General features: G+C 36.6%; 1 non-coding gene across 1 annotated transcript; it reads left to right on the top strand.

Moving 5' to 3' along the window:
• Positions 1-14,312: 14,312 nt before the first annotated feature.
• LOC125397960 (U6 spliceosomal RNA) lies at positions 14,313-14,419 on the top strand. Its single transcript, XR_007231247.1, has one exon. It is a non-coding gene; the product is annotated as a U6 spliceosomal RNA (small nuclear RNA).
• The last annotated feature ends 540 nt before the right edge of the window (positions 14,420-14,959 follow it).

Below are 14,959 nucleotides of genomic sequence, written 5' to 3'. Positions count from 1 at the left end.
GTTAGAAATTCCTTTATCAACTGTTGTCAATAACAGGATGACAAACATGGGGAAAATAGCACAGTGTTTCTGCATGTGTTTGTGTAATTCTATATATATATATAAATTAATATATTTTAAATATGAAAATACTGAGAGTCATAGAATTAACAGTAACATAGCCCATAAAAATCTATTAACATAAGGACTCTTGCATATGAATTTTTTTACTAGAAGATTTTGTTTTTCACAACACTTTTAGTTTCACAGCACACTGAAGTTTGAGTGATGAATTTTGCCCATATCCTATGCAACCACACATCAACTGTAGCCTTGAGCAGATCGACTCGCTAACCCAGTCACTACAGGAAACACTTCAAACACATCACATTCAGCAATTTATCTGAACAAAGAACATTTATGAACTAGGTAGTGAACAAGTAGAACCGGGAGAGTTTTAAAGAGTTCCACCCAGTAATGTGAGTTACCTCAGTAGCCAGAAAAAGAAGTTAGTTTACAAAAAGAAATATCTTGATTGATTATGACTTGGCCTTGCCTTTGTTTTGTCATCGTGTGAGGGCTGCAGCCCGTGACTGACTAGAGCTACGCTGCTGTAGTTGGCTGAGACACAGCTGTGTATGACAAGAGTCACAAGCGTCTCTTAAAATAATCATGTTACAGTCAATTAAAAGAGAAGTTAAAACTATGGATGTAACATTTTATTAAAGATTTCTTATTTTTGAGTTTCCAAGTTTTCTTTGGATTCTTTTGGACGAGAATTCTCTCAAATAAACTTCGTGCAAATATTTCCCCCCATTTTTGCACCATATTTTCTCTATGGCTGTATAAAACAGAAATTTTTAATTTTTTTATCAAATTGATTAAAACCTTATTCTCTTATAAATTATGTCACTGTTGTATCTAAAATGTTGTCACGAAACCCAAGACCATTTGGATTTTCCTTTATGTCATCTTCTATTTTTTCACATCTGACCTTTTTGTCCCTGTGTCATTTTAAGTGATCCCTTGTAAAGGGTAAATGTCTAACCTTTAGCGTATGATTGCCAAGTCATTTCCGCATGATATATTGAAAGCATTATCTTTTTTCTGTTGTATTGATCACATTGTTTGTCAAATATTGGTAAGTGATATTTATAATACTTATAGGATTCTATTTCTGAACTCATTATTCTGTGTCATTGATCTATTTGTCTGCTCCTTCTTAGATACCACATTCTGCATTACTGTAACTTGATAAGATGTATTGCAACTGAGTAACTTAGGATCTGTAAGAGGGCTCTTCAGTATTGTGTTGGCAATTCAGAGTCTTCTCCTCCATGTAATATGCAGAATTAGGCAGAATTTGCAAAGTAATTGGATGATGTTTTATTTGTGAATGTGTTGAGTCAATAGGTAAAGTTGGGAGAAGATGACATCTGGGCAATATTGAATCCTCCTTATCAAAAACAAAAACCAGCTCCTCACTAAATTACTCATAACTTCAATCAGATCTTTGTGGTTTTCCACATATAGGTAATACATATTTAAACTATGTTTAGATTTTAGTATTTGCTTTTTGGGTGCTAATGAAAATGACATATCATTTTTTATTTTTAATTTTGTATATCCAAGCTATAATCATTTGTTACTTCCTTAGTGTTTTCAGATTGTCTCCATAGATAACTAGCCAATGCACACAGTGTCACTTCCATTTTGTCTTTCATGATCTGTAAGCTTTAATTTGTTTCAATGGTTTGATGAATTAGTTCAGACTACAAGGACAGCTTTGAAAATCAGTAGTGTGAAGACACATTTTTACTTGTTTATAAAAGTTATGAAAACAATTCCAAATTCTCATTGTGAATTATAAGGCTATCTTTAAAGTTTTGTAGTCAGTCTTCATTTGTGCTCCTTTCTGGTCCCTATGTACTGAGTTTGCTGGAAAAATGTTTCAACTTTTCTAGATGTTTTTGCTGAATACATAAATAACATCATGTAATTATTTAATATAATCACATGAATTATTAGTTCATATTTTAGTGTTTACCCAGTTTTGCATGGCTGAGAGAACTCCTACTTTAAAGTAGTTTATAATCCTTTTTATGCATGAATGTATTGAACATGCCAGTATTTTCTCATATATTGTTGCATGTTTGGTATAAAAGATACTAATTTTTTAAGATTGGGATATATTGAGTTGCTATTTCTATTGCTTTTATTTTCATAAAGAGATTTTACAGAGCAGGAACAATTTCTTCATGTTTGTCTGAATTTACAGATAAAGCTATTTGTGTTCTTTTTTCTGTTTGGGAAAATTTTAAATATGGATTAAATTTGTTTAACAGTTGTAAGTTTAATCATACCATTTATATATCATTATATGAGCTTTTATAGAATATGTCTTTTGGAGAATGGTTATACTTAGTCTATATTTCTAATATAGACTAAATTATAGTTTTGAAATATTATAGTTTTGCACTCTGATCCTTTTTGTTTCTGGTTTTGTTTTGTTGTTAATTGAGACTGGGTTTCTTTGTGTAAGGTCCTTACTTTCCAGGAACCTACTATATAGACAAGACTGGTCTCGAACTAATGGAGATCTACCTGCTTCTCTCTCTTGAGTGTTGGGATTAAAGGTGTGCACAGCCACAACTGGCTATTGTGTACAATTTAATCACATAATCTCACCAATATACATTGTAGCAATATCTTCTTATTCTCTGATATTAGATCTTCAAATCATTTGTATTTCTGTTATTGGCCTAACCAAAGTCCTACCAACCTTATTTGTTTTATTTGAAAAAAACAAACTAGAAACACATGTAATGAACAGAGGAACACATATGTTTTTTTCTTTAATTCTTTTATCTTTTGTTGCTTGTTTTTTGTCAATTCTGATGGGTTTGTTTTTATGTTATTTTATTTTAATTTTTCTCAAGATACCTGGTTGTTTTCAGAGGTGAGACAGAAATACTGTATGTTTAGATGTGTGGAGAGATGGAAAGGCTCTGGGAAGATTTCTGGGCAGGAGAAACCAAAATAAGAAAACATTGTGTGCTTTTGGTAAGATTGTCATTTTTACTAGGCTAATTCTACATACCCAAGAGCATGGGAGATCTTTCCACTTTCTGGTGTCTTCTTCAACTTTTTTCTTCAAAGATTTAAAGTTCTTATCATACAATCTTCCATTTGTTTGGTTAAAGTTACTCCAAGATATTTTCTGCTATTTGTAGCTATTGTGGAGGGTGGTGTTTCTCTTATTTCTTTGTCAGCCCATTTATCATATGTATACAGGAGGAATACTGATTTTTTTTTTAGTTACTCTTGTATCCTGCTATATTATTGAAATCTACAGATTCAATGCAATGCCCATCAAAATCTCAGCAATGTTCTTCACAGACCTCGAAAGAACAGTACTCAACTTAATATGGAAAAGCAAAATATCCATGATAACCAAAACCAATCCTGTATAATAAAAGAACTTCTGGAGGCATCACAATCACTGACTTCAAACCCTTCTACAGAGCTACAGTACTGAAAACATCCTGACATTGGCATAAAAACAGACAGGAGGTCTAACGGAACTGAATCGAAGACTCAAATATTAATCCACGCACCTTCAAATATCTGATTTTTGACAAAAAAGCAAAAAATATCAAATGAAAAAAGAAAGCATATTTAACAAATGATGCTGAAATAACTGGATCTCAACATACAGAAAAATAAAAATAGACCCATATCTATCACCATGAACAAAACTCAAGTCCAAATAAATCAAAGACCTGAACATAAAGAAAGCCACAATGAACCTTATAGAAGAGAAAGTGGGAGATACACTTGAATGCATTGCACAGGAAACCTCTTCCTAAATATAACCCCAGCAGCACAGACACTGAGAGAAACAATTAATAAATGGGACCTCCTGAAACTGAAAGGTTTCGGTAAAGCAAAGGACATGGTCAACAAGACAAAACAAAAGCCTATAAAATGGGAAAAGATCTTCACTAACCCCACATCAGACAGAGGTCTGATCTCCAAAATATACAAAGAATTCAAGATATTGATCATCAGAGAAAGAAGTAATCCAATAAAAAAAAATGGTGTACAGACCTAAACAGAGAACTCTCAAAAGAGGAATCTAAAATGGCTGAAAGACAGTTAAGGAAATGTTTAACATCAATAGTCATCAGAGAACTCCAAATCAAAATAACTCTGAGATTCAATATTACACCTGTAAGAATGGTCAAGATCAAATTCACTGATGAAAACTTATGCTGGAGCCTGTGTTTCAATTGCCTGCCTGAGGAAAGGTAGGCCCTGTGTCAGCTCAGCGACATTCCTGGACAGCAAGTGGCACTGATCCTCTAGCGGACATCCTTCAGAGGGGTGAGTTTGCTCCTGACCCGAAGCAGAAGCCAAGCAAGGAGGAGTGCAGACATTTCCTGTCCCCCTTGACTCCCTGGTCACTCTGCAGGGGTGGCTCCACCCTGCTAAGTTTTCTACCTCCCATCCCAGCTTTCACCCAGGTAAGCCTTCTCTATTCCTCCCTTCCCCCTGGGGCCATAAAATTCCCCAGCTCATCTGCCTTGCACACTGGGACTGGGTTGTAAGCTCAACCCGGCAGGAGGGAGTTCCTGTGTTTCCATAGCCTTCCTGAGGAAAGGTAGGCCTTCTGTCAGTGAGGTCCCTGCCCAACAAGGGAACCTGACCAGGTATCAGAAGATCCAGTAGAGAGCATTTGAAGGAAGAGATGGGCAGACGTAATGGCAAGAATTCCTCCAAAAATCTGAAAAACAACATGAAAACACCAGATCCCAATGACCCACAATAGAAGGACTTGAACACCTTAATCCAGAAGAAGTGGGAAAAAGTGATATTATGAAAGCAGTAGAGTCCCTTAAACAGGATATGAATAACTCCCTTAAAGAATTGGATGAGAAGTATAACAAAAAGTTTGAAGAAATGAGTAAATCCGTAAATGATACCCTGGGAAACCAAGAAAAAAACAATCAAACAGGTAATGGAAACAGTTCAAGATTGAAAACTGAAATGGAGGCAATGAAGAAAACACAGACCGAGGGCCAACTGGATATGGAAAATATAGATAAAGGAACAGAGACTACAGAATCAAGCATAACCAATAGGATACAAGAGGTAGAAGAATGAATCTCAGATTCTGAAGACACCATAGAGAAAATAAACTCTCTGATCAAATAAAACGGCAAATCAAACAAATTCTCATCACAAAATATTCAAGAAATCTGGGACACAACAACAAAAAAAAAAACCAAATCTACGAATAATCGGGATTGAAGAAGGAGAAGAATTGCAGATCAAAGGCCCAGAAAATATATCCAACAAAATTATAGAAGAAAACTTTCCCAACCTAAAGAACGATATTCCCATGAAGGTTCAAGAAGCATACAGAACACCATATAGACTTGACCAAAAAAAAAACCCTTGGCCATATAACAATCAAAACACAAAACATACAGATTAAAGAAAGAATATTAAGAACTGCAAAGGAAAAAGGTCAAGTAACTTATAAAGGTAAACCTATCAGACTTACACCAGACTTCTCTATGGAAACCATGAAAGCCAGAAGGTCCTGTATAAGGTACTGCAGAAACTAAGAGACCATGGATGCAAGCCCAGACTATTATACCCAGCCAAGCTGTCATTCACTATCAATGGAGAAAACAAAATATTCCAGGATAAAAACAAATTTAAACAATTTGTAGCCACAAATCTAGCCTTACAGAAAGTAATAGAAGGAAAATCGCAACCCAAGGAATCTAACATTGCCAACACAGACTACAATAACCCAGGCATCTAGCGACCCTTCACAAGCACAACTCAAAGAAGGGAAACACACAAACTCTACTATACAAAAAAAAAAATAAAAATAAAAAATAAAAAAATAACAACCGGAGTCAACAACCACTGGTCAGTAATATCACTTAATATTAATGGACTCAACTCACCTATAAAAAAGCACAGACTAAGAGATTGGATACAAAAACAGGATCCAACATTCTGCTGTTTATAAGAAACACACATCAACCACAAAGACAGACATCTACTCAGAGTAAAGGGCTGGGAAAAGGTTTTCCAAGCAAACGGACCTAAGAAACTAGCGGATGTGGCCATTCTAATTTCTAGCAAAATTAACTTCAAACTAAAATCAATCAGAAGAGATGGAGATGGACATTTCATACTCATAACAGGAACAATTCATCAGGAGGAAGTCTCAATCCTGAATATCTATGCCCCTAATATAAAAGCACCCACTTATGTAAAAGAAAAACTTTTAGAACTCAAGGCAGTCATCAATCCACAGACACTAATAGTAGGAGACTTCAACACACCTCTCTCACCAATGGACAGATCAATCAGACAGAAACCCAACAGAAAAATAAGAGAATTAATAGAGGTAATGAATCAAATGGACTTAACAGATATCTATAGAACATTCCACCCAAATAGGAAAGAATATACCTTCTTCTCTGCAGCTCATGGAACATTCTCGAAAATTGACCACATACTTGGTAACAAAGCAAACTTCCACAGATATGAAAAAAATATTAGTAACCACCTGTGTCTTGTCAGATCACTGTAAAATGACAGCCAGCTTATTGGGGTTTCTGTCCCACCCAGTACCCACAGCAAGCAAACCCCAAAGAAAAATCACACACAGACTCCATAAGATTATAAACTGGTTGGCTCATTAGATCAGGCTACTTATTAGCTCTTATAACTTATGTTACCCCATTGTCCTTATCTACGTCAGCCACACGGCTCAGTACCTTTCTCAGCTGGGCATGTTACATCCTGACTCTTCGGTGGTCTGCACAGGAGTGGCAGAGGGATCTTCCTGCTTCCCAGAATATTCCTGTTCTCATCGCCCCGCATATACTTCCTGTCTGGTTGACCCACTTATACTTCCTGCACGGCCAATCAGCGTTTTATTAAAATACATGGATGACAGAATATAGATAATTCTCCCACACCAGATCCCCATGGAATAAAGTTAGAATTCAACAACAATTCTAGCCCCAGAAAGCCTGCAAACTCATGGAAGCTGAACAGTCAACTACTGAATCACCCCTGGGTCAAGGAAAAAATAAAGAAAGAAATTAAAATCTTCCTTGAATTTAATGAAAATAAAGACACAACATACTCAAACCTATGGGACACAATGAAAGCAGTGCTAAGAGGAAAGTTCATAGCACTGAGTGCCCACAAAAGGAAAACGGAGAAAGCACACTTTGGAGACTTAATAGCACACTTGAAAGCTCTAGAAAAAAAAGAAGCAGACTCACCCAGGAGGAGTAGAAGACTGGAAATAATCAAAGAGAGGGCTGAAATCAACAAAATAGAAATAGAGAAAACAATCCAAAGAATCAACGAAACAAAAAGTTGGTTCTTGGAGAAAATCAACAAGATTGACAAACCCCTCTCCAAACTAATCAAACGTCAGAGAGAGAACACTCAAATTAATAAGATCAGAAATGAAAAGGGGGACATAACAACAGAGACAGAGGAAATTCAGAGAATCATTAGATGTTACTACGAAAGCTTATATGCCACAAAGTTGGAAAATGTACAGGAAATGGACTTGTTTTTAGATAAGTACCATTTACCAAAGTTAAATCAAGACCAGGTGAACAATCTAAATAGACTTGTTAGTCCCAAAGAATTAGAAGCTGTTATCGAAAACTTCCCTACCAAAAAAAGCCCAGGACCAGATGGTTTCAATGCAGAATTCTACCAGAACTTCCAGGAAGAGCTAATACCTACACTCCTTAATGAATTTCACAATATAGAAACAGAAGAGTCATTGCCAAATTCTTTTTATGAAGCTACAGTTACCCTCATACCAAAACCACTCAAAGACACAATCAAGAAAGAGAATTACAGGCCAATCTCACTCATGAACATTGATGCAAAAATTCTCAATAAAATCCTGGCAAACCGAATCCAAGAACACATTAGAAAAATTATCCATTATGATCAAGTAGACTTCATCCCAGGGATGCAGGGCTGGTTCAAAATGGGCAAATCTATCAATGTAATCCATCATATAAATAAACTGAAAGAAAAAAAAACATATGATCATTTCATTAGATGCTGAAAAGGCATTTGACAAAATTCAACACCCCTTTATGATAAAGGTGTTGAAGAGATCGGGGATACAAGGATCATAACTAAATATAATAAAAGCTATTACAGCAAGCCGACAGCTAACATCAAACTGAATAGAGAGAAACTCAAAGCCATTCCACTAAAATCAAGAACACGACAAGGCTGTCCACTCTCCCTATACCTCTTCAATATAGTGCATGAAGTACTAGCAATAGCAATAAGACAACATAAGGGGAACAAGGGGATTCGAATTGGAAAGGAAGAAGTTAAACTCTCGTTATTGGCAGATGATATGATAGTGTACATAAGTGACCCCAAAACTCTACCAAAGAACTCTTACAGCTGATAAACACATTTAGTAATGTGACAGGGTACAAGATCAACTCCAAAAAATCAGTTGCCCTTCTATACACAAAGGATAAAGAAGCAAGGAGGGAAATCAGAGAAACTTCACCTTTCACGATATCCACAAATAGTATAAAATATCTTGGGATAACTCTAAACAAGGGAGTGAAAGACCTGATTGACAAGAACTTTAAGTCTTTGAAGAAAGAAATTGAAGAGGATACCAGAAAATGGAAAGATCTCCCCTGCTCTTGGATTGGGAGGAACAACATAGTTAAAATGGCAATTGTACCAAAGCAGTCTATAGATTCAATGCAATCCCCATCAAAATCCCATCAAAATTCTTCACAGACCTTAAGAGAACAATAATCAACTATATATGGAAAAACAAAAAAACCCAGGATAGCCAAAACAATCTTATATAATAAAGAAACTTCTGGAGGTATAACGATCCCTGACTTCAAACTCTAATACAAAGCTACAGTATTGAAAACAGCTTGGTATTGGCATAAGAACAGAAAAGTCAAACTATGGAATCGAATAGAAGACCTGAATATTAACCCACAAACCTATGAATACCTAATTTTCGACAAGGGAGGTAAAGGTATACATTGGAAGAAGGAAAGCATCTTTAACAAATGGTGCTGGCATAACTGGATGTCAACCTGTACAAGAATGAAAGTAGATCCATATCTATCACCATGCACAAAATTCAAGTCCAAATGGATTAAAGACCTCAACATTAATCTGACCACTTTGAACCAGATAGAAGAGAATGTGGGAAGTAGTCTACAAGACATAGGCACTGGAGACCACTTCTTAGGTAGAACTCCAGTAGCACAGACAATAAGAGAATCAATGAATAAATGGGACCTCCTGAAACTGAGAAGCTTCTGTAAAGCAAAGGACACCGTCAGTAAGACAAAAAGGCTACCTTCTGACTGGGAGAAGATCTTCACCAACCTCTCATCAGACAAAGGCCTGATCTCCAAAATATACAAAGAACTCAGGAAACTAGACACTAAAACTCTAATTAACCCAATTTAAAAAAATGGGGTACTGTACTGAACAGAGAATTCTCAACAGATGAACTTCGAATGGCCAAAAGACACTTAAGGTCATGCTCAACATCCTTAGCGATCAGGGAAATGCAAATCAAAACCACTTTGAGATACCATTTTACACTGGTTAGATTAGCTAAACTCGAAAACACCAATGATAGCCTATACTGGAGAGGATGTGGAGTGAGGAGAACACTCATCCTTTGTTGGTGGGAATGCAAACTTGTGCAGCCACTGTGGAAATCAGTGTGGCGGTTTCTCAGGAAACTGGGAGTCAACCTACCTCAGGACCCAGCAATTCCACTCTTGGGAATATACCCAAGAGATGCCCTATCATACCACAAAAGCATTTGTTCAACTATGTTCATAGCTGCACTATTTGTAATAGCCAGAACCTGGAAACAACCTAGGTGCCCCTCAATAGAAGAATGGTTAAAAAAGGTGTGGAACATATATACATTAGAGTTTTACTCAGTGGTAAAAAACAATGACATCTTGAATTTTGCATGCAAATGGATGGACATAGAAAACGCTTTACTGAGTGAGGTAACCCAGACACAAAAAGAGTAATATGGTATGTATTCACTCATAAGTGGATTCTAGCCATAATTAAAGTTCTTTGAGCCTATTATTCGTGATCCTAGAGAAGCTAAATAAGAAGGTGAACCTGAAGAAAATCATATAGTTATCCTCCTGGATATTGGAAGTAGACAAGATTGCCAGGCAACCTTGGGTGCAGGGGGCGGGGGTTAGAGAGAAGGGAGTATGGGAGGATTGGGGAAAGCTTGGGGGAATGGAAGGGGGGAGGGAGGAAGGATGGATTTGGGAGCAGGGAAGTATATATCTCAACTAAGGGAACCATTTTAGGATTTGCAAGAGACTTGATTCTAGAGGGGTTCCCAGGTCCAAGGAGAGTTCCCCAGGTTGGTCCCTGGACAGCAGAGGAGAGGGTTACTGAACTGGCCTTGGCCCATAAACATACTGACGAATATTTTACATATCACCATAAAACCCTCATCTGGCAATGGATGGAGATAGAGACAGAGATCCACATTGGAACACTTGACTTAACTCCTTAGGTCCAAAGGAGAAGCAGAAGGAGGGAGAATGTGAGCAAGGAAGTCAGGATCAGAGGGAACCGTCATCCGACGATGGATGGAGATTGAGACAGAGACCCACATTGGAACACTGGACTGAGCCCCCAAGGTCCAAATGAGGAGCAGAAGGAGAGAGAACATGAACAAGGAAGTCAGGATCAGAGGGAACCTTTATCCGACGATGGATGGAGATAGAGACGGAGACCCACACTGGAGCACTGGACTGAGCCTCGAAGATCCAAATGAGGAGCAGAAAGAGGGAGAACATGAACAAGGAAATCAGGACCGTGAGGGGTGAGCTCACCCACTGATACAAGGGGACTGATGGAATGAGAGCTCACCAAGGCCAGCTGGACTGGGACTGAAGGAGCATGTGATCAAACCGGATTCTCTGAATGTGGCTGACACAGGGACTGTCTGAGAAGCCATTGACAATGGCACTGTTTCCTCTGCATGTACTGGTTTTTTGGGATCCTAGTCTGTTTGGATGCTCACCTTCCTAGACCTGGAGGGAGCGGGGAGGAACTTGAACTTCCCACAGGGCAGGAAACCCTGACTGCTCTTAGGACTACAGAGGGAGGAAGAGAGGTAGTGGGGGGAGTGGGAGGGCATTGGGAGGAGGGGCAAAAAAAAAGTATTTAATTAAATATTTAAAAAAAAAGAAAAAACTTATGCTGAAGAAGTTGTTGGGTAAAGGGAACACTCATGCATTGCTGGTGAGAATGCAAGCTGGTACAGCCCCTTTGGATGTCAGGGTGATAATTTCTCAGAAAATTATAAAACAACCTTTCTCAAGACACAGTAATACCACTTTTGGGTATATATACAAAGGATGCTCAATTGTGTTACAAGGGCATGTGCTCAACTATGTTTATAGCAGCATTTTTTGTCATAGCCAGAACCTGGAAATAACCTAAATGCCCCTTGATCATACATGGATAAGGAAAATGTAGTACATTTACACAATGAAATTCTACACAGCAGAAAAAAAAATAACGACATCTTGAATTTTGCAGGCAAATGGATGGAGCTAGAAAGCATTATTTTGAGTGAGGTAATCCAGACCCAGAAAGACAATTATCATGTATATTCACTCATAGGTGGCTTTTAAACATAAAGCAAAGAAAGCCAGCCCACAAATCACAATCCCAGAGAACCTAGACAATAATTAGGACCCTAAGAGAGACGTGCATGAATCTAATCTACTTGGGAAATAAAAAAGAAAGACAAGATCTCCTGAGTAAATTGGGAGCATGGAGACCATGGGAGTGGGTTGAAGGGAAGGGAAAAAGGGAGGGGGGAGCAGAGAAAAATGTGGAGCTCAATAAAAATTAAAAAAACATTGTGTGATAAATATATTTGCTATCAAAGAATAATAGAAACATAAGGGAAACAATTTTTATCTTAAAATTAATCTACTCTATTAAAATTTTGTTATTTATTTGACATTCATTCAGGATTTAATATTATAAATATTCTTCTAAAGTAGAAACTGAGGCGATAAAATTTAGCTTCTCTTGGCTAACAGTGTCACATAGCTGCCTGCGAGAGCAGCTTTCACTGTAACTCACAGATTTACTAAATTGTATCTTTAAATATATTTATTTCAGGTAGTTTTCAATTTATCTCAAGAAGTTTCCTTTTACCTGTATGATATTAAGAAGTTTATATGGAAATTTTGACTCACATCTTTTTTTTTACTCTATTATTAGACACATGCCATTAAGTAATTCCATCTCTTCTTTATTTATTCAACCCACACATATTCTCACCTAGGAAGCCTCTCCTTTCTCTGAGGGCTCCTCAGTCCTATATTAATACAGTCGCTTTCCCTCTCTTTTTGTAGTGCTAACATGGAATATCTTTTCAATTATTATTTCAAACAATTTTTAAATTTAAATATATTTTTAGCATATTCTTTACCTCCCCACAAGTTCACCCAGATCCTCTCCCACTCTCTATCACCCAACTGTATTTCTCAAAAAAAATCAAAAACCAAATACAACTACAGAATCTCCAAGACCTAGAAATAAAATACATTACCCCAAAAGAAATAAAAGATAATACAAAACTTTTGCCCAATAAAAGTGTGTGTGCGCGTGCACACACACACACACTAAAACAAAACAAAAATGCATTGGAGTCAGTTATTTGTTTACTTATTGGTCAATACTCCTGAACATGAGCTCTGCCTTTGAGTGATTTATATGCCCTGGGTCATTCCATTAGGGAAATCTAATTCTCCCTCTCCCAGCAGGTATAAATGACAGTTCATTGTTAACATTTACTGTAGTCACTGGGTTTGTATTCATTCATTCAGTTTTTTTAAATGTATTAAAATAAAAGCTATCACACTGAAGACAGACAATCCAGGAGTAAGATACCCTAGACTCAGAAAGGCAAATATGGTATGTACTCATTTATATGTGTTTATTATCTGTTTAGTCAGTGGCAAGCAAACAACAATCCAAAGAACCACAGAGTGTAGGTGTAGAGTAAGGGACTAGAGTGAACTAACAGATCTCATTAGGAAAGGGGAAGAGAACAGATATGGATGGGTGGGTGGGGGTGTCTGGAATGGAAGAATCAAGAGTGAAGGGGAAAGTGTGTAATGAAAGGGAATATGGACAGAAATGTGTGTTAAAAGGAGTGGCGGTTTGCGTTCCCCATAGCCCGGCTAGTTTATACCCAAAATAATTACACGGAAACTGTATTCATTTAAATACTGCCTGACCCATTAGTTCTAGCCTCTTATTAGCTAACTCTCACATCTTGATCCAACCCTTTTCTAATAATCTGTATGACACCACAAGTTCGTGACATACTGGGAAAGATTTAGCATATCTGACCTGGCGGCTGGCTCCATGGCGGCAGTTCTCTGCCTCCTCCTTCTTTCTCCCAACATTTTCTTCTGTCTATTCTGCCTTTCTAAACTTTTCACTATCAAAAGGCCAAGGCAGTTTTCTTTATTCAACCAATGAAAGCAACACATAGAAAGATGACCCTCCTACATCAGAAATGGCAACTATTTATTGCATAATCACTTCTCTCAGTTGGTCCCTGGTTAATTGCAATGCTTCTCTTATGGATAATGTACAGTTGACACCTTATTCTCAATTTTCCCTGAAAATCTACTTAAAAGATGCACTTAAACCATTGACATTAAACTGACTGCTCATATAAATAGATCAATAGGCAACATTTTTTTGTTCTTTACACTTTTTCATCAATTGTGATTTTTGCTATAAATTTGATGATTACATTTGTTTCATTCCTCAGCTTGTTTCATAATGCTTTAAAATTTTGTTTTATAGCAGTGGTTGCTCCAAAATTTATAATAAAAAACTTACAGGTAATACAGCTCTATTTCCCTTGACTCAATGGCTTAATTAATTTCTACTATACATATAAGAATATATGTATGATATGATGAACACTCAAATTCACAGTATGCATTATTCTCATTGTCATGCTTCAGATCAAGCAAATATAACTAAAAATGAAAAGTTTTAATATATTCTTATCTGACTATTATATTCTGACTACTTATCTAGTTCTCTTTTATATATCTGAGTTTCATTTTTTGCCTCTCTTTTTCTTTCCCATTTCTTTCCAGAATGATTTGTGAATAAAAATAGAATTCTGTCATTATTTATTCATTCTTCACATTTGAAAGATAACTTTGGTGCTAATTTCTTCAGCACATATCCTGAAATCATAACAATACAGTAAAGATCAGAGTCACCCCTGCTCAAGGATGGTCTGAAAATTTGTGTAGCATCCCAAAGTTTAAAAATGAATGATATTTTAGTAACATACACATTAGGTTGATAATTTCTTCCCGGAACACTATTAATATTTCACACTAAATTTGTCATTTTAATAATCTCTGAAGAGAAGTTACTTTTGACTGCTCTCAGGATTTCTTTCATTTCTCATTTTCTGTATTTGAAAATACAGACCTCAGTGTTCATAACTTTTTTGTCATTTATTTGTCTTCACACTCCCTGAGTTTTCTTGAATCTGTAGTTTTGCAACAGAAATTTGGGGAAATTTTAAGTAATCATTGTTTAAAATCGTTCTCCTCCTCCTTTCTTCCTTCACCTTCCATGTAGCTTATGTACATAGTTTGCGATTATCCCATGTATCATAGAAAGAAGGTTTCTGGGAGTCAGAATTTAAAAGGAGCTTAAATTTGAAGTTACATTTAAAAGATCTGTGTGGTAGTCATCCAAATCCCTTCCATTTTGAGAACAAAGCATTCCTTATTTCTGTTCTCTGAGAACAAAATGAAATGGTTACTGAAATATTACAGGTATGTGACTCCAGTTA

Source organism: Myodes glareolus, chromosome 18 (assembly GCF_982192425.1).
Source record: "Myodes glareolus chromosome 18, mMyoGla1.1, whole genome shotgun sequence".
In the NCBI taxonomy this organism is placed as follows: Eukaryota; Metazoa; Chordata; class Mammalia; order Rodentia; family Cricetidae; genus Myodes; species Myodes glareolus.
This window is presented reverse-complemented; position numbering and strand designations above follow the sequence as displayed.